The sequence below is a fragment of the Lethenteron reissneri genome, chromosome 70, assembly GCF_015708825.2.
Source record: "Lethenteron reissneri isolate LAM-NWPU_2019-01 chromosome 70, ASM1570882v1, whole genome shotgun sequence".
Lineage (NCBI taxonomy): Eukaryota > Metazoa > Chordata > Hyperoartia > Petromyzontiformes > Petromyzontidae > Lethenteron > Lethenteron reissneri.
The window spans coordinates 4,216,714-4,240,936 of NC_083848.1; the positions used below are offsets into that span (position 1 = coordinate 4,216,714).

The 24,223-nt window shown below is 40.8% G+C and overlaps 15 non-coding genes across 15 annotated transcripts; all 15 read right to left on the reverse strand.

The window, feature by feature from the left end:
* Nucleotides 1-2,520: 2,520 nt before the first annotated feature.
* On the reverse strand, nucleotides 2,521-2,592 carry TRNAD-GUC (transfer RNA aspartic acid (anticodon GUC)). The gene has a single exon. It is a non-coding gene; the product is annotated as a tRNA-Asp (tRNA).
* A 544-nt stretch (nucleotides 2,593-3,136) lies between these two features.
* Nucleotides 3,137-3,208, reverse strand: TRNAD-GUC (transfer RNA aspartic acid (anticodon GUC)). The gene has a single exon. It is a non-coding gene; the product is annotated as a tRNA-Asp (tRNA).
* A 1,166-nt stretch (nucleotides 3,209-4,374) lies between these two features.
* Nucleotides 4,375-4,446, reverse strand: TRNAD-GUC (transfer RNA aspartic acid (anticodon GUC)). Its single transcript has one exon. It is a non-coding gene; the product is annotated as a tRNA-Asp (tRNA).
* Nucleotides 4,447-4,989: 543 nt separating this feature from the next.
* Nucleotides 4,990-5,061, reverse strand: TRNAD-GUC (transfer RNA aspartic acid (anticodon GUC)). The gene has a single exon. It is a non-coding gene; the product is annotated as a tRNA-Asp (tRNA).
* Nucleotides 5,062-6,843: 1,782 nt separating this feature from the next.
* Nucleotides 6,844-6,915, reverse strand: TRNAD-GUC (transfer RNA aspartic acid (anticodon GUC)). Its single transcript has one exon. It is a non-coding gene; the product is annotated as a tRNA-Asp (tRNA).
* Nucleotides 6,916-10,551: 3,636 nt separating this feature from the next.
* Nucleotides 10,552-10,623, reverse strand: TRNAD-GUC (transfer RNA aspartic acid (anticodon GUC)). Its single transcript has one exon. It is a non-coding gene; the product is annotated as a tRNA-Asp (tRNA).
* Nucleotides 10,624-11,790: 1,167 nt separating this feature from the next.
* TRNAD-GUC (transfer RNA aspartic acid (anticodon GUC)) lies at nucleotides 11,791-11,862 on the reverse strand. Its single transcript has one exon. It is a non-coding gene; the product is annotated as a tRNA-Asp (tRNA).
* A 543-nt stretch (nucleotides 11,863-12,405) lies between these two features.
* TRNAD-GUC (transfer RNA aspartic acid (anticodon GUC)) lies at nucleotides 12,406-12,477 on the reverse strand. Its single transcript has one exon. It is a non-coding gene; the product is annotated as a tRNA-Asp (tRNA).
* A 544-nt stretch (nucleotides 12,478-13,021) lies between these two features.
* Nucleotides 13,022-13,093, reverse strand: TRNAD-GUC (transfer RNA aspartic acid (anticodon GUC)). The gene has a single exon. It is a non-coding gene; the product is annotated as a tRNA-Asp (tRNA).
* A 1,167-nt stretch (nucleotides 13,094-14,260) lies between these two features.
* TRNAD-GUC (transfer RNA aspartic acid (anticodon GUC)) lies at nucleotides 14,261-14,332 on the reverse strand. The gene has a single exon. It is a non-coding gene; the product is annotated as a tRNA-Asp (tRNA).
* Nucleotides 14,333-14,876: 544 nt separating this feature from the next.
* On the reverse strand, nucleotides 14,877-14,948 carry TRNAD-GUC (transfer RNA aspartic acid (anticodon GUC)). The gene has a single exon. It is a non-coding gene; the product is annotated as a tRNA-Asp (tRNA).
* A 1,166-nt stretch (nucleotides 14,949-16,114) lies between these two features.
* TRNAD-GUC (transfer RNA aspartic acid (anticodon GUC)) lies at nucleotides 16,115-16,186 on the reverse strand. Its single transcript has one exon. It is a non-coding gene; the product is annotated as a tRNA-Asp (tRNA).
* Nucleotides 16,187-16,730: 544 nt separating this feature from the next.
* TRNAD-GUC (transfer RNA aspartic acid (anticodon GUC)) lies at nucleotides 16,731-16,802 on the reverse strand. The gene has a single exon. It is a non-coding gene; the product is annotated as a tRNA-Asp (tRNA).
* Nucleotides 16,803-18,894: 2,092 nt separating this feature from the next.
* TRNAD-GUC (transfer RNA aspartic acid (anticodon GUC)) lies at nucleotides 18,895-18,966 on the reverse strand. The gene has a single exon. It is a non-coding gene; the product is annotated as a tRNA-Asp (tRNA).
* A 1,783-nt stretch (nucleotides 18,967-20,749) lies between these two features.
* TRNAD-GUC (transfer RNA aspartic acid (anticodon GUC)) lies at nucleotides 20,750-20,821 on the reverse strand. Its single transcript has one exon. It is a non-coding gene; the product is annotated as a tRNA-Asp (tRNA).
* Between the last annotated feature and the right edge of the window lie 3,402 nt (nucleotides 20,822-24,223).

Below are 24,223 nucleotides of genomic sequence, written 5' to 3' on the forward strand. Positions count from 1 at the left end.
GTAATAACAATGAGAGCAAGTGGCCATTTTTTAAAAAGAGTTGCTCTTCCCGACGGGGAATTGAACCCCGGTCTCCCGCGTGACAGGCAGGGATACTAACCACTATACTATCGAGGACTCGCTCAGAATGAGGCTGATTGTAGATTGACTGATATTATAACAAGTAGAAATGAACACATATTCTCGGCATATTACCGATTGAAATGAAGAGGGGTTTATCTTTAAAAGTTCAAGCTGGTTAGAGCAGCAGGTGACTCAACGTTTGGTGAAAATCATGTGATAAAAGTGAACAGCAAGTCATTTTAAATTGTAATAACAATGAGAGCCAGTGGCCATTTTTTAAAAAAGAGTTGCTCTTCCCGACGGGGAATTGAACCCTGGTCTCCCGCGTTACATGTGGGGAACCTAACGACTTTACTATCGGGGACTCGGTCAGAGTGGGGCAGATTTGTGATTGACAGAAATTATAACTAGAAATAAACTCTAATACTCAATAAATAATCGTTTGAAATGAAGAAGGATTCATCTTTAAAAGTTCAGGCTTTTAAGTGCAGCAGGTGACTCAACGTTTGGTGAAAATCACGGGATAAAAGTGAACAGCAAGTCATTTTAAATTGTAATAACAATGAGAGCCAGTGGCCATTTTTTAAAAAAGAGTTGCTCTTCCCGACGGGGAATTGAACCCTGGTCTCCCGCGTTACATGTGGGGAACCTAACGACTTTACTATCGGGGACTCGGTCAGAGTGGGGCAGATTTGTGATTTACAGAAATTATACCTAGAAATAAACTCTAAAACTCATTAAATAATCGTTTGAAATGAAGAAGGATTCATCTTTAAAAGTTCAGGCTTTTAAGTGCAGCAGGTGACTCAAGGTTTGGTTAAAATCGCGTGATAAAGTGAAAAGCAAGTTATTTTAAATTGTAATAACAATGAGAGCCAGTGGCCATTTTCTTTTTTAAAAGAGTTGCTCTTCCCGACGGGGAATTGAACCCCGGTCTCCCGCGTGACAGTCGGGAATACTATCCACTATACTATCGAAGACTCGCTCTGAATGAGGCTGATTGTAGATTGACTGATATTATAACAAGTAGAAATGAACCCATATTCTCGGCATATTACCAATTGAAATTAAGAGGGGTTTATCTTTAAAAGTTCAAGCTGGTTAGAGCAGCAGGTGACTCAACGTTTGGTGAAAATCATGTGATAAAAGTGAACAGCAAGTCATTTTAAATTGTAATAACAATGAGAGCCAGTGGCCATTTTTTTAAAAAGAGTTGCTCTTCCCGACGGGGAATTGAACCCTGGTCTCCCGCGTTACATGTGGGGAACCTAACGACTTTACTATCGGGGACTCGGTCAGAGTGGGGCAGATTTGTGATTGACAGAAATTATAACTAGAAATAAACTCTAAAACTCATTAAATAATCGTTTGAAATGAAGAAGGATTCATCTTTAAAAGTTCAGGCTTTTAAGTGCAGCAGGTGACTCAAGGTTTGGTTAAAATCGCGTGATAAAGTGAAAAGCAAGTTATTTTAAATTGTAATAACAATGAGAGCCAGTGGCCATTTTCTTTTTTAAAAGAGTTGCTCTTCCCGACGGGGAATTGAGCCCCGGTCTCCCGCGTGACAGGGGGGAATACTAACCACTATACTATCGAGGACTCGCTCTGAATGAGGCTGATTGTAGATTGACTGATATTATAACAAGTAGAAATCAACCCCGATACTCGGCATATTACCGATTGAAATGAAGAGGGGGTTATCTTTAAAAGTTCAAGCTGGTTAGAGCAGCAGGTTACCTAACGATTAGGGAAAATCACGTGATTAAAGTAAAGAGCAAGTCCTTTTAAATTGTAATAACAATGAGAGCCAGTGGCCATTTTTTAAAAAAGAGTTGCTCTTCCCGACGGGGAATTGAACCCCGGTCTACCGCGTGACAGGCAGGGATAATAACCACTATACTATCGAGGACTCGCTCAGAATGAGGCTGATTGTAGATTGACTGATATTATAACAAGTAGAAATGAACCCATATTCTCGGCATATTACCGATTGAAATGAAGAGGGGTTTATCTTTAAAAGTTCAAGCTGGTTAGAGCAGCAGGTGACTCAACGTTTGGTGAAAATCATGTGATAAAAGTGAACAGCAAGTCATTTTAAATTGTAATAACAATGAGAGCCAGTGGCCATTTTTTAAAAAAGAGTTGCTCTTCCCGACGGGGAATTGAACCCTGGTCTCCCGCGTTACATGTGGGGAACCTAACGACTTTACTATCGGGGACTCGGTCAGAGTGGGGCAGATTTGTGATTGACAGAAATTATAACTAGAAATAAACTCTAATACTCAATAAATAATCGTTTGAAATGAAGAAGGATTCATCTTTAAAAGTTCAGGCTTTTAAGTGCAGCAGGTGACTCAACGTTTGGTGAAAATCACGGGATAAAAGTGAACAGCAAGTCATTTTAAATTGTAATAACAATGAGAGCCAGTGGCCATTTTCTTTTTTAAAAGAGTTGCTCTCCCCGACGGGGAATTGAACCCCGGTCTCCCGCGTGACAGGCGGGGATACTAACCACTATACTATCGAGGACTCGCTCAGAATGAGGCTGATTGTAGATTGACTGATATTATAACAAGTAGAAATGAACCCATATATTCGGCATATTACCGATTGAAATGAAGAGGGGTTTATCTTTAAAAGTTCAAGCTGGTTAGAGCAGCAGGTTACCTAACGATTAGGGAAAATCACGTGATTAAAGAGCAAGTCCTTTCAAATAGTAATAACAATAAGGAGAGCCAGAGGTCAAAACATTTTTCAAAGAGTAGTTCTCCCCGACGGGGATTTGAACCCTGGTCTCCCGCGTTCCATGTCGGGAAACTAACGACGTTCCTATCGAGGACTCGGTGAGAGTGAGGCTAATTCGTGATTGACAGCAATTATAACAAAAAAACTCATATTCTCAGTAAATAATAGCTTGAAATGATGAAGGATTCATCTTTAAAAGTTAAGGCTTTTGAGTGCAGCAGGTGATTTGACGTTTGGTGAAATTAACGTTATAAAAGGGAACAGCAAGTGATTTTAAATTGTAATAACAATGAGAGCCAGTGGCCAAAACATTTTAAAAAGTGTAGCTCTCCCCGACGGGGAATTGAACCCCGGTCTCCCGCGTGACAGGCGGGGATACTAACCACTATACTATCGAGGACTCGATCGGAATGCAAATGATTCTAGATTTACTGATATTATAACAAGTAGAAATGAACCCATATACTCGGCATATTACCGATTGAAATGAAGAGGGGGTTATCTTTAAAAGTTCAAGCTGGTTAGAGCAGCAGGTTACCTAACGATTAGGGAAAATCACGTGATTAAAGTAAAGAGCAAGTCCTTTTAAATTGTAATAACAATGAGAGCCAGTGGCCATTTTTTAAAAAAGAGTTGCTCTTCCCGACGGGGAATTGAACCCTGGTCTCCCGCGTTACATGTGGGGAACCTAACGACTTTACTATCGGGGACTCGGTCAGAGTGGGGCAGAATTGTGATTGACAGAAATTAGAAATAGAAATAAACTCTAATACTCATTAAATAATCGTTTGAAATGAAGAAGGATTCATCTTTAAAAGTTCAGGCTTTTAAGTGCAGCAGTTGACTCAAGGTTTGGTTAAAATCGCGTGATAAAGTGAACAGCAAGTCATTTTAAATTGTAATAACAATGAGAGCCAGTGGCCATTTTCTTTTTTAAAAGAGTTGCTCTCCCCGACGGGAAATTGAACCCCGGTCTCCCGCGTGACAGGCAGGGATACTAACCACTATACTATCGAGGACTCGCTCAGAATGAGGCTGATTGTAGATTGACTGATATTATAACAAGTAGAAATGAACCCATATACTCGGCATATTACCGATTGAAATGAAGAGGGGTTTATCTGTAAAAGTTCAAGCTGGTTAGAGCAGCAGGTGACTCAACGTTTGGTGAAAATCATGTGAAAAAAGTGAACAGCAAGTCATTTTAAATTGTAATAACAATGAGAGCCAGTGGCCATTTTTTAAAAAAGAGTTGCTCTTCCCGACGGGGAATTGAACCCTGGTCTCCCGCGTTCATGTGGGGAACCTAACGACTTTACTATCGGGGACTCGGTCAGAGTGGGGCAGATTTGTGATTGACAGAAATTATAACTAGAAATAAACTCTAATACTCAATAAATAATCGTTTGAAATGAAGAAGGATTCATCTTTAAAAGTTCAGGCTTTTAAGTGCAGCAGGTGACTCAACGTTTGGTGAAAATCACGGGATAAAAGTGAACAGCAAGTCATTTTAAATTGTAATAACAATGAGAGCCAGTGGCCATTTTATTTTTTAAAAGAGTTGCTCTCCCCGACGGGGAATTGAACCCCGGTCTCCCGCGTGACAGGCGGGGATACTAACCACTATACTATCGAGGACTCGCTCTGAATGAAGCTGATTGTAGATTGACTGATATTATAACAAGTAGAAATCAACCCCGATACTCGGCATATTACCGATTGAAATGAAGAGGGGGTTATCTTTAAATGTTCAAGCTGGTTAGAGCAGCAGGTTACCTAACGATTAGGGAAAATCACGTGATTAAAGAGCAAGTCCTTTAAAATGTAATAACAATAAGGAGAGCCAGAGGTCAAAACATTTTTCAAAGAGTAGTTCTCCCCGACGGGGATTTGAACCCTGGTCTCCCGCGTTCCATGTCGGGAAACTAACGACGTTCCTATCGAGGACTCGGTGAGAGGGAGGCTAATTCGTGATTGACAGCAATTATAACAAAAAAACTCATATTCTCAGTAAATAATAGCTTGAAATGATGAAGGATTCATCTTTAAAAGTTAAGGCTTTTTATAGCAGCAGGTGATTTGACGTTTGGTGAAATTAACGTTATAAAAGGGAACAGCAAGTGATTTTAAATTGTAATAACAATGAGAGCCAGTGGCCAAAACATTTTAAAAAGTGTAGCTCTCCCCGACGGGGAATTGAACCCCGGTCTCCCGCGTGACAGGCGGGGATACTAACCACTATACTATCGAGGACTAGATCGGAATGCAAATGATTCTAGATTTACTGATATTATAACAAGTAGAAATGAACCCATATACTCGGCATATTACCGATTGAAATGAAGAGGGGGTTATCTTTAAAAGTTCAAGCTGGTTAGAGCAGCAGGTTACCTAACGATTAGGGAAAATCACGTGATTAAAGTAAAGAGCAAGTCCTTTTAAATTGTAATAACAATGAGAGCCAGTGGCCATTTTTTAAAAAGAGTTGCTCTTCCCGACGGGGAATTGAACCCTGGTCTCCCGCGTTACATGTGGGGAACCTAACGACTTTACTATCGGGGACTCGGTCAGAGTGGGGCAGAATTGTGATTGACAGAAATTAGAACTAGAAATAAACTCTAATACTCATTAAATAATCGTTTGAAATGAAGAAGGATTCATCTTTAAAAGTTCAGGCTTTTAAGTGCAGCAGGTGACTCAAGTTTTGGTTAAAATCGCGTGATAAAGTGAACAGCAAGTCATTTTAAATTGTAATAACAATGAGAGCCAGTGGCCATTTTCTTTTTTAAAAGAGTTGCTCTCCCCGACGGGAAATTGAACCCCGGTCTCCCGCGTGACAGGCAGGGATACTAACCACTATACTATCGAGGACTCGCTCAGAATGAGGCTGATTGTAGATTGACTGATATTATAACAAGTAGAAATGAACCCATATACTCGGCATATTACCGATTGAAATGAAGAGGGGTTTATCTTTAAAAGTTCAAGCTGGTTAGAGCAGCAGGTGACTCAACGTTTGGTGAAAATCATGTGATAAAAGTGAACAGCAAGTCATTTTAAATTGTAATAACAATGAGAGCCAGTGGCCATTTTTTAAAAAAGAGTTGCTCTTCCCGACGGGGAATTGAACCCTGGTCTCCCGCGTTACATGTGGGGAACCTAACGACTTTACTATCGGGGACTCGGTCAGAGTGGGGCAGATTTGTGATTGACAGAAATTATAACTAGAAATAAACTCTAATACTCAATAAATAATCGTTTGAAATGAAGAAGGATTCATCTTTAAAAGATCAGGCTTTTAAGTGCAGCAGGTGACTCAACGTTTGGTGAAAATCACGGGATAAAAGTGAACAGCAAGTCATTTTAAATTGTAATAACAATGAGAGCCAGTGGCCATTTTATTTTTTTAAAGTGTTGCTCTCCCCGACGGGGAATTGAACCCCGGTCTCCCCCGTGACAGGCGGGGATACTAACCACTATACTATCGAGGACTCGCTCTGAATGAGGCTGATTGTAGATTGACTGATATTATAACAAGTAGAAATCAACCCCGATACTCGGCATATTACCGATTGAAATGAAGAGGGGGTTATCTTTAAAAGTTCAAGCTGGTTAGAGCAGCAGGTTACCTAACGATTAGGGAAAATCACGTGATTAAAGAGCAAGTCCTTTCAAATAGTAATAACAATAAGGAGAGCCAGAGGTCAAAACATTTTTCAAAGAGTAGTTCTCCCCGACGGGGATTTGAACCCTGGTCTCCCGCGTTCCATGTCGGGAAACTAACGACGTTCCTATCGAGGACTCGGTGAGAGTGAGGCTAATTCGTGATTGACAGCAATTATAACAAAAAAACTCATATTCTCAGTAAATAATAGCTTGAAATGATGAAGGATTCATCTTTAAAAGTTCAGGCTTTTGAGTGCAGCAGGTGATTTGACGTTTGGTGAAATTAACGTTATAAAAGGGAACAGCAAGTGATTTTAAATTGTAATAACAATGAGAGCCAGTGGCCAAAACATTTTAAAAAGTGTAGCTCTCCCCGACGGGGAATTGAACCCCGGTCTCCCGCGTGACAGGCGGGGATACTAACCACTATACTATCGAGGACTAGATCGGAATGCAAATGATTCTAGATTTACTGATATTATAACAAGTAGAAATGAACCCATATACTCGGCATATTACCGATTGAAATGAAGAGGGGGTTATCTTTAAAAGTTCAAGCTGGTTAGAGCAGCAGGTTACCTAACGATTAGGGAAAATCACGTGATTAAAGTAAAGAGCAAGTCCTTATAAATTGTAATAACAATGAGAGCCAGTGGCCTTTTTTTAAAAAAGAGTTGCTCTTCCCGACGGGGAATTGAACCCTGGTCTCCCGCGTTACATGTGGGGAACCTAACGACTTTACTATCGGGGACTCGGTCAGAGTGGGGCAGAATTGTGATTGACAGAAATTAGAACTAGAAATAAACTCTAATACTCATTAAATAATCGTTTGAAATGAAGAAGGATTCATCTTTAAAAGTTCAGGCTTTTAAGTGCAGCAGGTGACTCAAGGTTTGGTTAAAATCGCGTGATAAAGTGAACAGCAAGTCATTTTAAATTGTAATAACAATGAGAGCCAGTGGCCATTTTCTTTTTTAAAAGAGTTGCTCTCCCCGACGGGAAATTGAACCCCGGTCTCCCGCGTGACAGGCAGGGATACTAACCACTATACTATCGAGGACTCGCTCAGAATGAGGCTGATTGTAGATTGACTGATATTATAACAAGTAGAAATGAACCCATATACTCGGCATATTACCGATTGAAATGAAGAGGGGTTTATCTTTAAAAGTTCAAGCTGGTTAGAGCAGCAGGTGACTCAACGTTTGGTGAAAATCATGTGATAAAAGTGAACAGCAAGTCATTTTAAATTGTAATAACAATGAGAGCCAGTGGCCATTTTTTAAAAAAGAGTTGCTCTTCCCGACGGGGAATTGAACCCTGGTCTCCCGCGTTACATGTGGGGAACCTAACGACTTTACTATCGGGGACTCGGTCAGAGTGGGGCAGATTTGTGATTGACAGAAATTATAACTAGAAATAAACTCTAATACTCAATAAATAATCGTTTGAAATGAAGAAGGATTCATCTTTAAAAGATCAGGCTTTTAAGTGCAGCAGGTGACTCAACGTTTGGTGAAAATCACGGGATAAAAGTGAACAGCAAGTCATTTTAAATTGTAATAACAATGAGAGCCAGTGGCCATTTTATTTTTTTAAAGTGTTGCTCTCCCCGACGGGGAATTGAACCCCGGTCTCCCCCGTGACAGGCGGGGATACTAACCACTATACTATCGAGGACTCGCTCTGAATGAGGCTGATTGTAGATTGACTGATATTATAACAAGTAGAAATCAACCCCGATACTCGGCATATTACCGATTGAAATGAAGAGGGGTTATCTTTAAAAGTTCAAGCTGGTTAGAGCAGCAGGTTACCTAACGATTAGGGAAAATCACGTGATTAAAGAGCAAGTCCTTTCAAATAGTAATAACAATAAGGAGAGCCAGAGGTCAAAACATTTTTCAAAGAGTAGTTCTCCCCGACGGGGATTTGAACCCTGGTCTCCCGCGTTCCATGTCGGGAAACTAACGACGTTCCTATCGAGGACTCGGTGAGAGTGAGGCTAATTCGTGATTGACAGCAATTATAACAAAAAAACTCATATTCTCAGTAAATAATAGCTTGAAATGATGAAGGATTCATCTTTAAAAGTTCAGGCTTTTGAGTGCAGCAGGTGATTTGACGTTTGGTGAAATTAACGTTATAAAAGGGAACAGCAAGTGATTTTAAATTGTAATAACAATGAGAGCCAGTGGCCAAAACATTTTAAAAAGTGTAGCTCTCCCCGACGGGGAATTGAACCCCGGTCTCCCGCGTGACAGGCAGGGATACTAACCACTATACTATCGAGGACTCGATCGGAATGCAAATGATTCTAGATTTACTGATATTATAACAAGTAGAAATGAACCCATATACTCGGCATATTACCGATTGAAATGAAGAGGGGGTTATCTTTAAAAGTTCAAGCTGGTTAGAGCAGCAGGTTACCTAACGATTAGGGAAAATCACGTGATTAAAGTAAAGAGCAAGTCCTTTTAAATTGTAATAACAATGAGAGTCAGTGGCCATTTTTTAAAAAAGAGTTGCTCTTCCCGACGGGGAATTGAACCCTGGTCTCCCGCGTTACATGTGGGGAACCTAACGACTTTACTATCGGGGATTCGGTCAGAGTGGGGCAGAATTGTGATTGACAGAAATTAGAACTAGAAATAAACTCTAATACTCATTAAATAATCGTTTGAAATGAAGAAGGATTCATCTTTAAAAGTTCAGGCTTTTAAGTGCAGCAGGTGACTCAAGGTTTGGTTAAAATCGCGTGATAAAGTGAACAGCAAGTCATTTTAAATTGTAATAACAATAAGAGCCAGTGGCCATTTTCTTTTTTAAAAGAGTTGCTCTCCACGACGGGAAATTGAACCCCGGTCTCCCGCGTGACAGGCAGGGATACTAACCACTATACTATCGAGGACTCGCTCAGAATGAGGCTGATTGTAGATTGACTGATATTATAACAAGTAGAAATGAACCCATATACTCGGCATATTACCGATTGAAATGAAGAGGGGTTTATCTTTAAAAGTTCAAGCTGGTTAGAGCAGCAGGTGACTCAACGTTTGGTGAAATTCATGTGATAAAGTGAACAGCAAGTCATTTTAAATTGTAATAACAATGAGAGCCAGTGGCCATTTTTTAAAAAAGAGTTGCTCTTCCCGACGGGGAATTGAACCCTGGTCTCCCGCGTTACATGTGGGGAACCTAACGACTTTACTATCGGGGACTCGGTCAGAGTGGGGCAGATTTGTGATTGACAGAAATTATAACTAGAAATAAACTCTAATACTCAATAAATAATCGTTTGAAATGAAGAAGGATTCATCTTTAAAAGATCAGGCTTTTAAGTGCAGCAGGTGACTCAACGTTTGGTGAAAATCACGGGATAAAAGTGAACAGCAAGTCATTTTAAATTGTAATAACAATGAGAGCCAGTGGCCATTTTATTTTTTAAAAGTGTTGCTCTCCCCGACGGGGAATTGAACCCCGGTCTCCCCCGTGACAGGCGGGGATACTAACCACTATACTATCGAGGACTCGCTCTGAATGAGGCTGATTGTAGATTGACTGATATTATAACAAGTAGAAATCAACCCCGATACTCGGCATATTACCGATTGAAATGAAGAGGGGGTTATCTTTAAAAGTTCAAGCTGGTTAGAGCAGCAGGTTACCTAACGATTAGGGAAAATCACGTGATTAAAGAGCAAGTCCTTTCAAATAGTAATAACAATAAGGAGAGCCAGAGGTCAAAACATTTTTCAAAGAGTAGTTCTCCCCGACGGGGATTTGAACCCTGGTCTCCCGTGTTCCATGTCGGGAAACTAACGACGTTCCTATCGAGGACTCGGTGAGAGTGAGGCTAATTCGTGATTGACAGCAATTATAACAAAAAAACTCATATTCTCAGTAAATAATAGCTTGAAATGATGAAGGATTCATCTTTAAAAGTTAAGGCTTTTGAGTGCAGCAGGTGATTTGACGTTTGGTGAAATTAACGTTATAAAAGGGAACAGCAAGTGATTTTAAATTGTAATAACAATGAGAGCCAGTGGCCAAAACATTTTAAAAAGTGTAGCTCTCCCCGACGGGGAATTGAACCCCGGTCTCCCGCGTGACAGGCGGGGATACTAACCACTATACTATCGAGGACTCGATCGGAATGCAAATGATTCTAGATTTACTGATATTATAACAAGTAGAAATGAACCCATATACTCGGCATATTACCGATTGAAATGAAGAGGGGGTTATCTTTAAAAGTTCAAGCTGGTTAGAGCAGCAGGTTACCTAACGATTAGGGAAAATCACGTGATTAAAGTAAAGAGCAAGTCCTTTTAAATTGTAATAACAATGAGAGCCAGTGGCCATTTTTTAAAAAAGAGTTGCTCTTCCCGACGGGGAATTGAACCCTGGTCTCCCGCGTTACATGTGGGGAACCTAACGACTTTACTATCGGGGACTCGGTCAGAGTGGGGCAGAATTGTGATTGACAGAAATTAGAACTAGAAATAAACTCTAATACTCATTAAATAATCGTTTGAAATGAAGAAGGATTCATCTTTAAAAGTTCAGGCTTTTAAGTGCAGCAGGTGACTCAAGGTTTGGTTAAAATCGCGTGATAAAGTGAACAGCAAGTCATTTTAAATTGTAATAACAATGAGAGCCAGTGGCCATTTTCTTTTTTAAAAGAGTTGCTCTCCCCGACGGGAAATTGAACCCCGGTCTCCCGCGTGACAGGCAGGGATACTAACCACTATACTATCGAGGACTCGCTCAGAATGAGGCTGATTGTAGATTGACTGATATTATAACAAGTAGAAATGAACCCATATACTCGGCATATTACCGATTGAAATGAAGAGGGGTTTATCTTTAAAAGTTCAAGCTGGTTAGAGCAGCAGGTGACTCAACGTTTGGTGAAAATCATTTGATAAAAGTGAACAGCAAGTCATTTTAAATTGTAATAACAATGAGAGCCAGTGGCCATTTTTTAAAAAAGAGTTGCTCTTCCCGACGGGGAATTGAACCCTGGTCTCCCGCGTTACATGTGGGGAACCTAACGACTTTACTATCGGGGACTCGGTCAGAGTGGGGCAGATTTGTGATTGACAGAAATTATAACTAGAAATAAACTCTAATACTCAATAAATAATCGTTTGAAATGAAGAAGGATTCATCTTTAAAAGTTCAGGCTTTTAAGTGCAGCAGGTGACTCAACGTTTGGTGAAAATCACGGGATAAAGGTGAACAGCAAGTCATTTTAAATTGTAATAACAATGAGAGCCAGTGGCCATTTTATTTTTTAAAAGAGTTGCTCTCCCCGACGGGGAATTGAACCCCGGTCTCCCGCGTGACAGGCGGGGATACTAACCACTATACTATCGAGGACTCGCTCTGAATGAAGCTGATTGTAGATTGACTGATATTATAACAAGTAGAAATCAACCCCGATACTCGGCATATTACCGATTGAAATGAAGAGGGGGTTATCTTTAAAAGTTCAAGCTGGTTAGAGCAGCAGGTTACCTAACGATTAGGGAAAATCACGTGATTAAAGAGCAAGTCCTTTCAAATAGTAATAACAATAAGGAGAGCCAGAGGTCAAAACATTTTTCAAAGAGTAGTTCTCCCCGACGGGGATTTGAACCCTGGTCTCCCGCGTTCCATGTCGGGAAACTAACGACTTTCCTATCGAGGACTCGGTGAGAGTGAGGCTAATTCGTGATTGACAGCAATTATAACAAAAAAACTCATATTCTCAGTAAATAATAGCTTGAAATGATGAAGGATTCATCTTTAAAAGTTCAGGCTTTTGAGTGCAGCAGGTGATTGACGTTTGGTGAAATTAACGTTATAAAAGGGAACAGCAAGTGATTTTAAATTGTAATAACAATGAGAGCCAGTGGCCAAAACATTTTAAAAAGTGTAGCTCTCCCCGACGGGGAATTGAACCCCGGTCTCCCGCGTGACAGGCGGGGATACTAACCACTATACTATCGAGGATTCGATCGGAATGCAAATGATTCTAGATTTACTGATATTATAACAAGTAGAAATGAACCCATATACTCGGCATATTACCGATTGAAATGAAGAGGGGGTTATCTTTAAAAGTTCAAGCTGGTTAGAGCAGCAGGTTACCTAACGATTAGGGAAAATCACGTGATTAAAGAGCAAGTCCTTTCAAATAGTAATAACAATAAGGAGAGCCAGAGGTCAAAACATTTTTCAAAGAGTAGTTCTCCCCGACGGGGATTTGAACCCTGGTCTCCCGCGTTCCATGTCGGGAAACTAACGACGTTCCTATCGAGGACTCGGTGAGAGTGAGGCTAATTCGTGATTGACAGCAATTATAACAAAAAAACTCATATTCTCAGTAAATAATAGCTTGAAATGATGAAGGATTCATCTTTAAAAGTTAAGGCTTTTGAGTGCAGCAGGTGATTTGACGTTTGGTGAAATTAACGTTATAAAAGGGAACAGCAAGTGATTTTAAATTGTAATAACAATGAGAGCCAGTGGCCAAAACATTTTAAAAAGTGTAGCTCTCCCCGACGGGGAATTGAACCCCGGTCTCCCGCGTGACAGGCGGGGATACTAACCACTATACTATCGAGGACTCGATCGGAATGCAAATGATTCTAGATTTACTGATATTATAACAAGTAGAAATGAACCCATATACTCGGCATATTACCGATTGAAATGAAGAGGGGGTTATCTTTAAAAGTTCAAGCTGGTTAGAGCAGCAGGTTACCTAACGATTAGGGAAAATCACGTGATTAAAGTAAAGAGCAAGTCCTTTTAAATTGTAATAACAATGAGAGCCAGTGGCCATTTTTTAAAAAAGAGTTGCTCTTCCCGACGGGGAATTGAACCCTGGTCTCCCGCGTTACATGTGGGGAACCTAACGACTTTACTATCGGGGACTCGGTCATAGTGGGGCAGAATTGTGATTGACAGAAATTAGAACTAGAAATAAACTCTAATACTCATTAAATAATCGTTTGAAATGAAGAAGGATTCATCTTTAAAAGTTCAGGCTTTTAAGTGCAGCAGGTGACTCAAGGTTTGGTTAAAATCGCGTGATAAAGTGAACAGCAAGTCATTTTAAATTGTAATAACAATGAGAGCCAGTGGCCATTTTCTTTTTTAAAAGAGTTGCTCTCCCCGACGGGAAATTGAACCCTGGTCTCCCGCGTGACAGGCAGGGATACTAACCACTATACTATCGAGGACTCGCTCAGAATGAGGCTGATTGTAGATTGACTGATATTATAACAAGTAGAATTGAACCCATATACTCGGCATATTACCGATTGAAATGAAGAGGGGTTTATCTTTAAAAGTTCAAGCTGGTTAGAGCAGCAGGTGACTCAACGTTTGGTGAAAATCATGTGATAAAAGTGAACAGCAAGTCATTTTAAATTGTAATAACAATGAGAGCCAGTGGCCATTTTTTAAAAAAGAGTTGCTCTTCCCGACGGGGAATTGAACCCTGGTCTCCCGCGTTACATGTGGGGAACCTAACGACTTTACTATCGGGGACTCGGTCAGAGTGGGGCAGATTTGTGATTGACAGAAATTATAACTAGAAATAAACTCTAATACTCAATAAATAATCGTTTGAAATGAAGAAGGATTCATCTTTAAAAGTTCAGGCTTTTAAGTGCAGCAGGTGACTCAACGTTTGGTGAAAATCACGGGATAAAGGTGAACAGCAAGTCATTTTAAATTGTAATAACAATGAGAGCCAGTGGCCATTTTATTTTTTAAAAGAGTTGCTCTCCCCGACGGGGAATTGAACCCCGGTCTCCCGCGTGACAGGCGGGGATACTAACCACTATACTATCGAGGACTCGCTCTGAATGAAGCTGATTGTAGATTGACTGATATTATAACAAGTAGAAATCAACCCCGATACTCGGCATATTACCGATTGAAATGAAGAGGGGGTTATCTTTAAAAGTTCAAGCTGGTTAGAGCAGCAGGTTACCTAACGATTAGGGAAAATCACGTGATTAAAGAGCAAGTCCTTTCAAATAGTAATAACAATAAGGAGAGCCAGAGGTCAAAACATTTTTCAAAGAGTAGTTCTCCCCGACGGGGATTTGAACCCTGGTCTCCCGCGTTCCATGTCGGGAAACTAACGACGTTCCTATCGAGGACTCGGTGAGAGTGAGGCTAATTCGTGATTGACAGCAATTATAACAAAAAAACTCATATTCTCAGTAAATAATAGCTTGAAATGATGAAGGATTCATCTTTAAAAGTTCAGGCTTTTGAGTGCAGCAGGTGATTTGACGTTTGGTGAAATTAACGTTATAAAAGGGAACAGCAAGTGATTTTAAATTGTAATAACAATGAGAGCCAGTGGCCAAAACATTTTAAAAAGTGTAGCTCTCCCCGACGGGGAATTGAACCCCGGTCTCCCGCGTGACAGGCGGGGATACTAACCACTATACTATCGAGGACTCGATCGGAATGCAAATGATTCTAGATTTACTGATATTATAACAAGTAGAAATGAACCCATATACTCGGCATATTACCGATTGAAATGAAGAGGGGGTTATCTTTAAAAGTTCAAGCTGGTTAGAGCAGCAGGTTACCTAACGATTAGGGAAAATCACGTGATTAAAGTAAAGAGCAAGTCCTTTTAAATTGTAATAACAATGAGAGCCAGTGGCCATTTTTTAAAAAAGAGTTGCTCTTCCCGACGGGGAATTGAACCCTGGTCTCCCGCGTTACATGTGGGGAACCTAACGACTTTACTATCGGGGACTCGGTCATAGTGGGGCAGAATTGTGATTGACAGAAATTAGAACTAGAAATAAACTCTAATACTCATTAAATAATCGTTTGAAATGAAGAAGGATTCATCTTTAAAAGTTCAGGCTTTTAAGTGCAGCAGGTGACTCAAGGTTTGGTTAAAATCGCGTGATAAAGTGAACAGCAAGTCATTTTAAATTGTAATAACAATGAGAGCCAGTGGCCATTTTCTTTTTTAAAAGAGTTGCTCTCCCCGACGGGAAATTGAACCCTGGTCTCCCGCGTGACAGGCAGGGATACTAACCACTATACTATCGAGGACTCGCTCAGAATGAGGCTGATTGTAGATTGACTGATATTATAACAAGTAGAAATGAACCCATATACTCGGCATATTACCGATTGAAATGAAGAGGGGTTTATCTTTAAAAGTTCAAGCTGGTTAGAGCAGCAGGTGACTCAACGTTTGGTGAAAATCATGTGATAAAGTGAACAGCAAGTCATTTTAAATTGTAATAACAATGAGAGCCAGTGGCCATTTTTTAAAAAAGAGTTGCTCTTCCCGACGGGGAATTGAACCCTGGTCTCCCGCGTTACATGTGGGGAACCTAACGACTTTACTATCGGGGACTCGGTCAGAGTGGGGCAGATTTGTGATTGACAGAAATTATAACTAGAAATAAACTCTAATACTCAATAAATAATCGTTTGAAATGAAGAAGGATTCATCTTTAAAAGTTCAGGCTTTTAAGTGCAGCAGGTGACTCAACGTTTGGTGAAAATCACGGGATAAAGGTGAACAGCAAGTCATTTTAAATTGCAATAACAATGAGAGCCAGTGGCCATTTTATTTTTTAAAAGAGTTGCTCTCCCCGACGGGGAATTGAACCCCGGTCTCCCGCGTGACAGGCGGGGATACTAACCACTATACTATCGAGGACTCGCTCTGAATGAAGCTGATTGTAGATTGACTGATATTATAACAAGTAGAAATCAACCCCGATACTCGGCATATTACCGATTGAAATGAAGAGGGGGTTATCTTTAAAAGTTCAAGCTGGTTAGAGCAGCAGGTTACCTAACGATTAGGGAAAATCACGTGATTAAAGAGCAAGTCCTTTCAAATAGTAATAACAATAAGGAGAGCCAGAGGTCAAAACATTTTTCAAAGAGTAGTTCTCCCCGACGGGGATTTGAACCCTGGTCTCCCGCGTTCCATGTCGGGAAACTAACGACGTTCCTATCGAGGACTCGGTGAGAGTGAGGCTAATTCGTGATTGACAGCAATTATAACAAAAAAACTCATATTCTCAGTAAATAATAGCTTGAAATGATGAAGGATTCATCTTTAAAAGTTCAGGCTTTTGAGTGCAGCAGGTGATTTGACGTTTGGTGAAATTAACGTTATAAAAGGGAACAGCAAGTGATTTTAAATTGTAATAACAATGAGAGCCAGTGGCCAAAACATTTTAAAAAGTGTAGCTCTCCCCGACGGGGAATTGAACCCCGGTCTCCCGCGTGACAGGCGGGGATACTAACCACTATACTATCGAGGACTCGATCGGAATGCAAATGATTCTAGATTTACTGATATTATAACAAGTAGAAATGAACCCATATACTCGGCATATTACCGATTGAAATGAAGAGGGGGTTATCTTTAAAAGTTCAAGCTGGTTAGAGCAGCAGGTTACCTAACGATTAGGGAAAATCACGTGATTAAAGTAAAGAGCAAGTCCTTTTAAATTGTAATAACAATGAGAGTCAGTGGCCATTTTAAAAAAAAGAGTTGCTCTTCCCGACGGGGAATTGAACCCTGGTCTCCCGCGTTACATGTGGGGAACCTAACGACTTTACTATCGGGGACTCGGTCAGAGTGGGGCAGAATTGTGATTGACAGAAATTAGAACTAGAAATAAACTCTAATACTCATTAAATAATCGTTTGAAATGAAGAAGGATTCATCTTTAAAAGTTCAGGCTTTTAAGTGCAGCAGGTGACTCAAGGTTTGGTTAAAATCGCGTGATAAAGTGAACAGCAAGTCATTTTAAATTGTAATAACAATGAGAGCCAGTGGCCATTTTCTTTTTTAAAAGAGTTGCTCTCCCCGACGGGAAATTGAACCCCGGTCTCCCGCGTGACAGGCAGGGATACTAACCACTATACTATCGAGGACTCGCTCAGAATGAGGCTGATTGTAGATTGACTGATATTATAACAAGTAGAAATCAACCCCGATACTCGGCATATTACCGATTGAAATGAAGAGGGGGTTATCTTTAAAAGTTCAAGCTGGTTAGAGCAGCAGGTTACCTAACGATTAGGGAAAATCACGTGATTAAAGTAAAGAGCAAGTCCTTTTAAATTGTAATAACAATGAGAGCCAGTGGCCATTTTTTAAAAAAGAGTTGCTCTTCCCGACGGGGAATTGAACCCCGGTCTACCGCGTGACAGGCAGGGATACTAACCACTATACTATCGAGGACTCGCTCAGAATGAGGCTGATTGTAGATTGACTGATATTATAACAAGTAGAAATGAACCCATATTCTCGGCATATTACCGATTGAAATGAAGAGGGGTTTATCTTTAAAAGTTCAAGCTGGTAATAGCAGCAGGTGACTCAACGTTTGGTGAAAATCATGTGATAAAGTGAACAGCAAGTCATTTTAAATTGTAATAACAATGAGAGCCAGTGGCCATTTTTTAAAAAAGAGTTGCTCTTCCCGACGGGGAATTGAACCCTGTTCTCCCGCGTTACATGTGGGGAACCTAACGACTTTACTATCGGGGACTCGGTCAGAGTGGGGCAGATTTGTGATTGACAGAAATTATAACTAGAAATAAACTCTAATACTCAATAAATAATCGTTTGAAATGAAGAAGGATTCATCTTTAAAAGTTCAGGCTTTTAGGTGCAGCAGGTGACTCAACGTTTGGTGAAAATCACGGGATAAAAGTGAACAGCAAGTCATTTTAAATTGTAATAACAATGAGAGCCAGTGGCCATTTTATTTTTTAAAAGAGTTGCTCTCCCCGACGGGGAATTGAACCCCAGTCTCCCGCGTGACAGGCGGGGATACTAACCACTATACTATCGAGGACTCGCTCTGAATGAAGCTGATTGTAGATTGACTGATATTATAACAAGTAGAAATCAACCCCGATACTCGGCATATTACCGATTGAAATGAAGAGGGGGTTATCTTTAAATTTTCAAGCTGGTTAGAGCAGCAGGTTACCTAACGATTAGGGAAAATCACGTGATTAAAGAGCAAGTCCTTTCAAATAGTAATAACAATAAGGAGAGCCAGAGGTCAAAACATTTTTCAAAGAGTAGTTCTCCCCGACGGGGATTTGAACCCTGGTCTCCCGCGTTCCATGTCGGGAAACTAACGACGTTCCTATCGAGGACTCGGTGAGAGTGAGGCTAATTCGTGATTGACAGCAATTATAACAAAAAAACTCATATTCTCAGTAAATAATAGCTTGAAATGATGAAGGATTCATCTTTAAAGGTTAAGGCTTTTGAGTGCAGCAGGTGATTTGACGTTTGGTGAAATTAACGTTATAAAAGGGAACAGCAAGTGATTTTAAATTGTAATAACAATGAGAGCCAGTGGCCAAAACATTTTAAAAAGTGTAGCTCTCCCCGACGGGGAATTGAACCCCGGTCTCCCGCGTGACAGGCGGGGATACTAACCACTATACTATCGAGGACTCGATCGGAATGCAAATGATTCTAGATTTACTGATATTATAACAAGTAGAAATGAACCCATATACTCGGCATATTACCGATTGAAATGAAGAGGGGGTTATCTTTAAAAGTTCAAGCTGGTTAGAGCAGCAGGTTACCTAACGATTAGGGAAAATCACGTGATTAAAGTAAAGAGCAAGTCCTTTTAAATTGTAATAACAATGAAAGCCAGTGGCCATTTTTTAAAAAAGAGTTGCTCTTCCCGACGGGGAATTGAACCCTGGTCTCCCGCGTTACATGTGGGGAACCTAACGACTTTACTATCGGGGACTCGGTCAGAGTGGGGCAGAATTGTGATTGACAGAAATTAGAACTAGAAATAAACTCTAATACTCATTAAATAATCGTTTGAAATGAAGAAGGATTCATCTTTAAAAGTTCAGGCTTTTAAGTGCAGCAGGTGACTCAAGGTTTGGTTAAAATCGCGTGATAAAGTGAACAGCAAGTCATTTTAAATTGTAATAACAATGAGAGCCAGTGGCCATTTTCTTTTTTAAAAGAGTTGCTCTCCCCGACGGGAAATTGAACCCCGGTCTCCCGCGTGACAGGCAGGGATACTAACCACTATACTATCGAGGACTCGCTCAGAATGAGGCTGATTGTAGATTGACTGATATTATAACAAATAGAAATGAACCCATATACTCGGCATATTACCGATTGAAATGAAGAGGGGTTTATCTTTAAAAGTTCAAGCTGGTTAGAGCAGCAGGTGACTCAACGTTTGGTGAAAATCATGTGATAAAAGTGAACAGCAAGTCATTTTAAATTGTAATAACAATGAGAGCCAGTGGCCATTTTTTAAAAAAGAGTTGCTCTTCCCGACGGGGAATTGAACCCTGGTCTCCCGCGTTACATGTGGGGAACCTAACGACTTTACTATCGGGGACTCGGTCAGAGTGGGGCAGATTTGTGATTGACAGAAATTATAACTAGAAATAAACTCTAATACTCAATAAATAATCGTTTGAAATGAAGAAGGATTCATCTTTAAAAGTTCAGGCTTTTAAGTGCAGCAGGTGACTCAACGTTTGGTGAAAATCACGGGATAAAAGTGAACAGCAAGTCATTTTAAATTGTAATAACAATGAGAGCCAGTGGCCATTTTATTTTTTAAAAGAGTTGCTCTCCCCGACGGGGAATTGAACCCCAGTCTCCCGCGTGACAGGCGGGGATACTAACCACTATACTATCGAGGACTCGCTCTGAATGAAGCTGATTGTAGATTGACTGATATTATAACAAGTAGAAATCAACCCCGATACTCGGCATATTACCGATTGAAATGAAGAGGGGGTTATCTTTAAAAGTTCAAGCTGGTTAGAGCAGCAGGTTACCTAACGATTAGGGAAAATCACGTGATTAAAGAGCAATTCCTTTCAAATAGTAATAACAATAAGGAGAGCCAGAGGTCAAAACATTTTTCAAAGAGTAGTTCTCCCCGACGGGGATTTGAACCCTGGTCTCCCGCGTTCCATGTCGGGAAACTAACGACGTTCCTATCGAGGACTCGGTGAGAGTGAGGCTAATTCGTGATTGACAGCAATTATAACAAAAAAACTCATATTCTCAGTAAATAATAGCTTGAAATGATGAAGGATTCATCTTTAAAAGTTAAGGCTTTTGAGTGCAGCAGGTGATTTGACGTTTGGTGAAATTAACGTTATAAAAGGGAACAGCAAGTGATTTTAAATTGTAATAACAATGAGAGCCAGTGGCCAAAACATTTTAAAAAGTGTAGCTTTCCCCGACGGGGAATTGAACCCCGGTCTCCCGCGTGACAGGCGGGGATACTAACCACTATACTATCGAGGACTCGATCGGAATGCAAATGATTCTAGATTTACTGATATTATAACAAGTAGAAATGAACCCATATACTCGGCATATTACCGATTGAAATGAAGAGGGGGTTATCTTTAAAAGTTCAAGCTGGTTAGAGCAGCAGGTTACCTAACGATTAGGGAAAATCACGTGATTAAAGTAAAGAGCAAGTCCTTTTAAATTGTAATAACAATGAGAGCCAGTGGCCATTTTTTAAAAAAGAGTTGCTCTTCCCGACGGGGAATTGAACCCTGGTCTCCCGCGTTACATGTGGGGAACCTAACGACTTTACTATCGGGGACTCGGTCAGAGTGGGGCAGAATTGTGATTGACAGAAATTAGAACTAGAAATAAACTCTAATACTCATTAAATAATCGTTTGAAATGAAGAAGGATTCATCTTTAAAAGTTCAGGCTTTTAAGTGCAGCAGGTGACTCAAGGTTTGGTTAAAATCGCGTGATAAAGTGAACAGCAAGTCATTTTAAATTGTAATAACAATGAGAGCCAGTGGCCATTTTCTTTTTTAAAAGAGTTGCTCTCCCCGACGGGAAATTGAACCCCGGTCTCCCGCGTGACAGGCAGGGATACTAACCACTATACTATCGAGGACTCGCTCAGAATGAGGCTGATTGTAGATTGACTGATATTATAACAAGTAGAAATGAACCCATATACTCGGCATATTACCGATTGAAATGAAGAGGGGTTTATCTTTAAAAGTTCAAGCTGGTTAGAGCAGCAGGTGACTCAACGTTTGGTGAAAATCACGTGATAAAAGTGAACAGCAAGTCATTTTAAATTGTAATAACAATGAGAGCCAGTGGCCATTTGATTTTTTAAAAGAGTTGCTCTCCCCGACGGGGAATTGAACCCCAGTCTCCCGCGTGACAGGCGGGGATACTAACCACTATACTATCGAGGACTCGCTCTGAATGAAGCTGATTGTAGATTGACTGATATTATAACAAGTAGAAATCAACCCCGATACTCGGCATATTACCGATTGAAATGAAGAGGGGGTTATCTTTAAAAGTTCAAGCTGGTTAGAGCAGCAGGTTACCTAACGATTAGGGAAAATCACGTGATTAAAGAGCAAGTCCTTTCAAATAGTAATAACAATAAGGAGAGCCAGAGGTCAAAACATTTTTCAAAGAGTAGTTCTCCCCGACGGGGATTTGAACCCTGGTCTCCCGCGTTCCATGTCGGGAAACTAACGACGTTCCTATCGAGGACTCGGTGAGAGTGAGGCTAATTCGTGATTGACAGCAATTATAACAAAAAAACTCATATTCTCAGTAAATAATAGCTTGAAATGATGAAGGATTCATCTTTAAAAGTTAAGGCTTTTGAGTGCAGCAGGTGATTTGACGTTTGGTGAAATTAACGTTATAAAAGGGAACAGCAAGTGATTTTAAATTGTAATAACAATGAGAGCCAGTGGCCAAAACATTTTAAAAAGTGTAGCTCTCCCCGACGGGGAATTGAACCCCGGTCTCCCGCGTGACAGGCGAGGATACTAACCACTATACTATCGAGGACTCGATCGGAATGCGACTGATTCTAGATTGACTGATATTATAACAAGTAGAAATGAACCCATATACTCGGCATATTACCAATTGAAATGAAGAGGGGTTTATCTTTAAAAGTTCAAGCTGGTTAGAGCAGCAGGTTACCTAACGATTAGGGAAAATCACGTGATTAAAGTCAAGAGCAAGTCCTTTTAAATTGTAATAACAATGAGAGCCAGTGGCCATTTTTTAAAAAAGAGTTGCTCTTCCCGACGGGGAATTGAACCCTGGTCTCCCGCGTTACATGTGGGGAACCTAACGACTTTACTATCGGGGACTCGGTCAGAGTGGGGCAGATTTGTGATTGACAGAAATTAGAACTAGAAATAAACTCTAATACTCATTAAACTAGCAGTCGCCGCCCGCTTCGCGGGCGGTGTGTATATGCTTGGTTGGTGGGGAGTTGAAAGTGGCTGGACACAATAGATATGTTTTGGTGATTGTTTTATGTTTATTTTTGTGAGGTTATATGTATTTTATGAGATGCTCAATCGACAATATTAAAGAATGCAACTTATTCAAATATAGAATGCAACCTATTGAAATATATGGCGATACAGGATATTCTTCGTGTACACTCCGTCTTCCTCCTCGTCGTCAGGTCCCTCAATAAGCGCCTTGATGTTGGATCTTGCCGTGACTCGCGATAGTGCCACGTACAGTTGGCCGTGCGAGAAGCATGGCGTTGGTAGATATAATCCCAGGTTGTGAACAGTTTGCCCTTGCGCCTTGTTGATGGTCATCGCGAAGGCTGGGACAATGGGGAACTGTTTGCGCCGAAGTCGAAATGGGAAGTCCTTCGTGTCCAATTTGCGGCGGATATGGTTGTTCTCAAGCAGCGAGTCCAAGACCAAGTGTGGGTACTCGGAAAGCTGCGGGAGGTCGTCAAAGTCCGACAGAGCCATCCCACCTGCCGTGAGAAACTCGTGGAGGCTGTGAAGGGTCTTGAACTTTACCATTTGTTTTATTTTCTTTGATGCTGCTAATCCTGCATAATGCACGGGTATAAGTAGTACTAATCAAATACCTGCATTTCCCATATCCCCTCCCTTTGATGCTGCTAATCCTGCATAATGCACGGGCATAATTAGTACTAATCACAGACCTGCATTTCCCATATCCCCTGCCTTTGATGCTGCTAATCCTGCATAATGCACGGGCATAAGTAGTACTAATCACATACCTACATTTCCCATAAATATGCTAAATTCCTCTTGATATGCAAATTATTTTGTCAAGGCGCCCTTTTCCCCCCTTCCAACCCAGCTTATATATATGCTCCAAGAACGTGTGCTGTTTCATTCAGACGCTGTCGCCTCGACAGACCTGGTTTTCACCTGAGGACGGCTGCTTGCGTTGTGGCCAAAACGTCGTGAGAAATATTTTATTATGTTTTATTATTATTATTTTATTACTTCCCTTCTACGTGACTTTACCGAAAGAACCAAGAAGATTTACCATTTCTTCTTTGTTGGTCAGCTGGCGGTACTGGTACGCAGAATGGTAGCGAAGAGTTGACGAAGCTGGTACGGCATCTGAAAGAGCGAGTGTTTTTCCAGACACGCAATCCATTCGCGATCGCTCTCAAGGTAGCCTGCTCGCATGGCTGCTTCCAGCGGTTTGTTTTGTTTTATTTTATTCGTAACGCACCATCCATATGCGCTCCACCATCCACCATGCCTTGCATCGCAAAGACACATCTCCGGTGTGCGTCAGCGTGTGCGCCATCCACAGTGACATTGGTCAGCAATTGCACCGTTCCGATCGCACACAGGTTGGCCCCTGCATCCACCGTCTGTATGTACACACACAGACAGATGC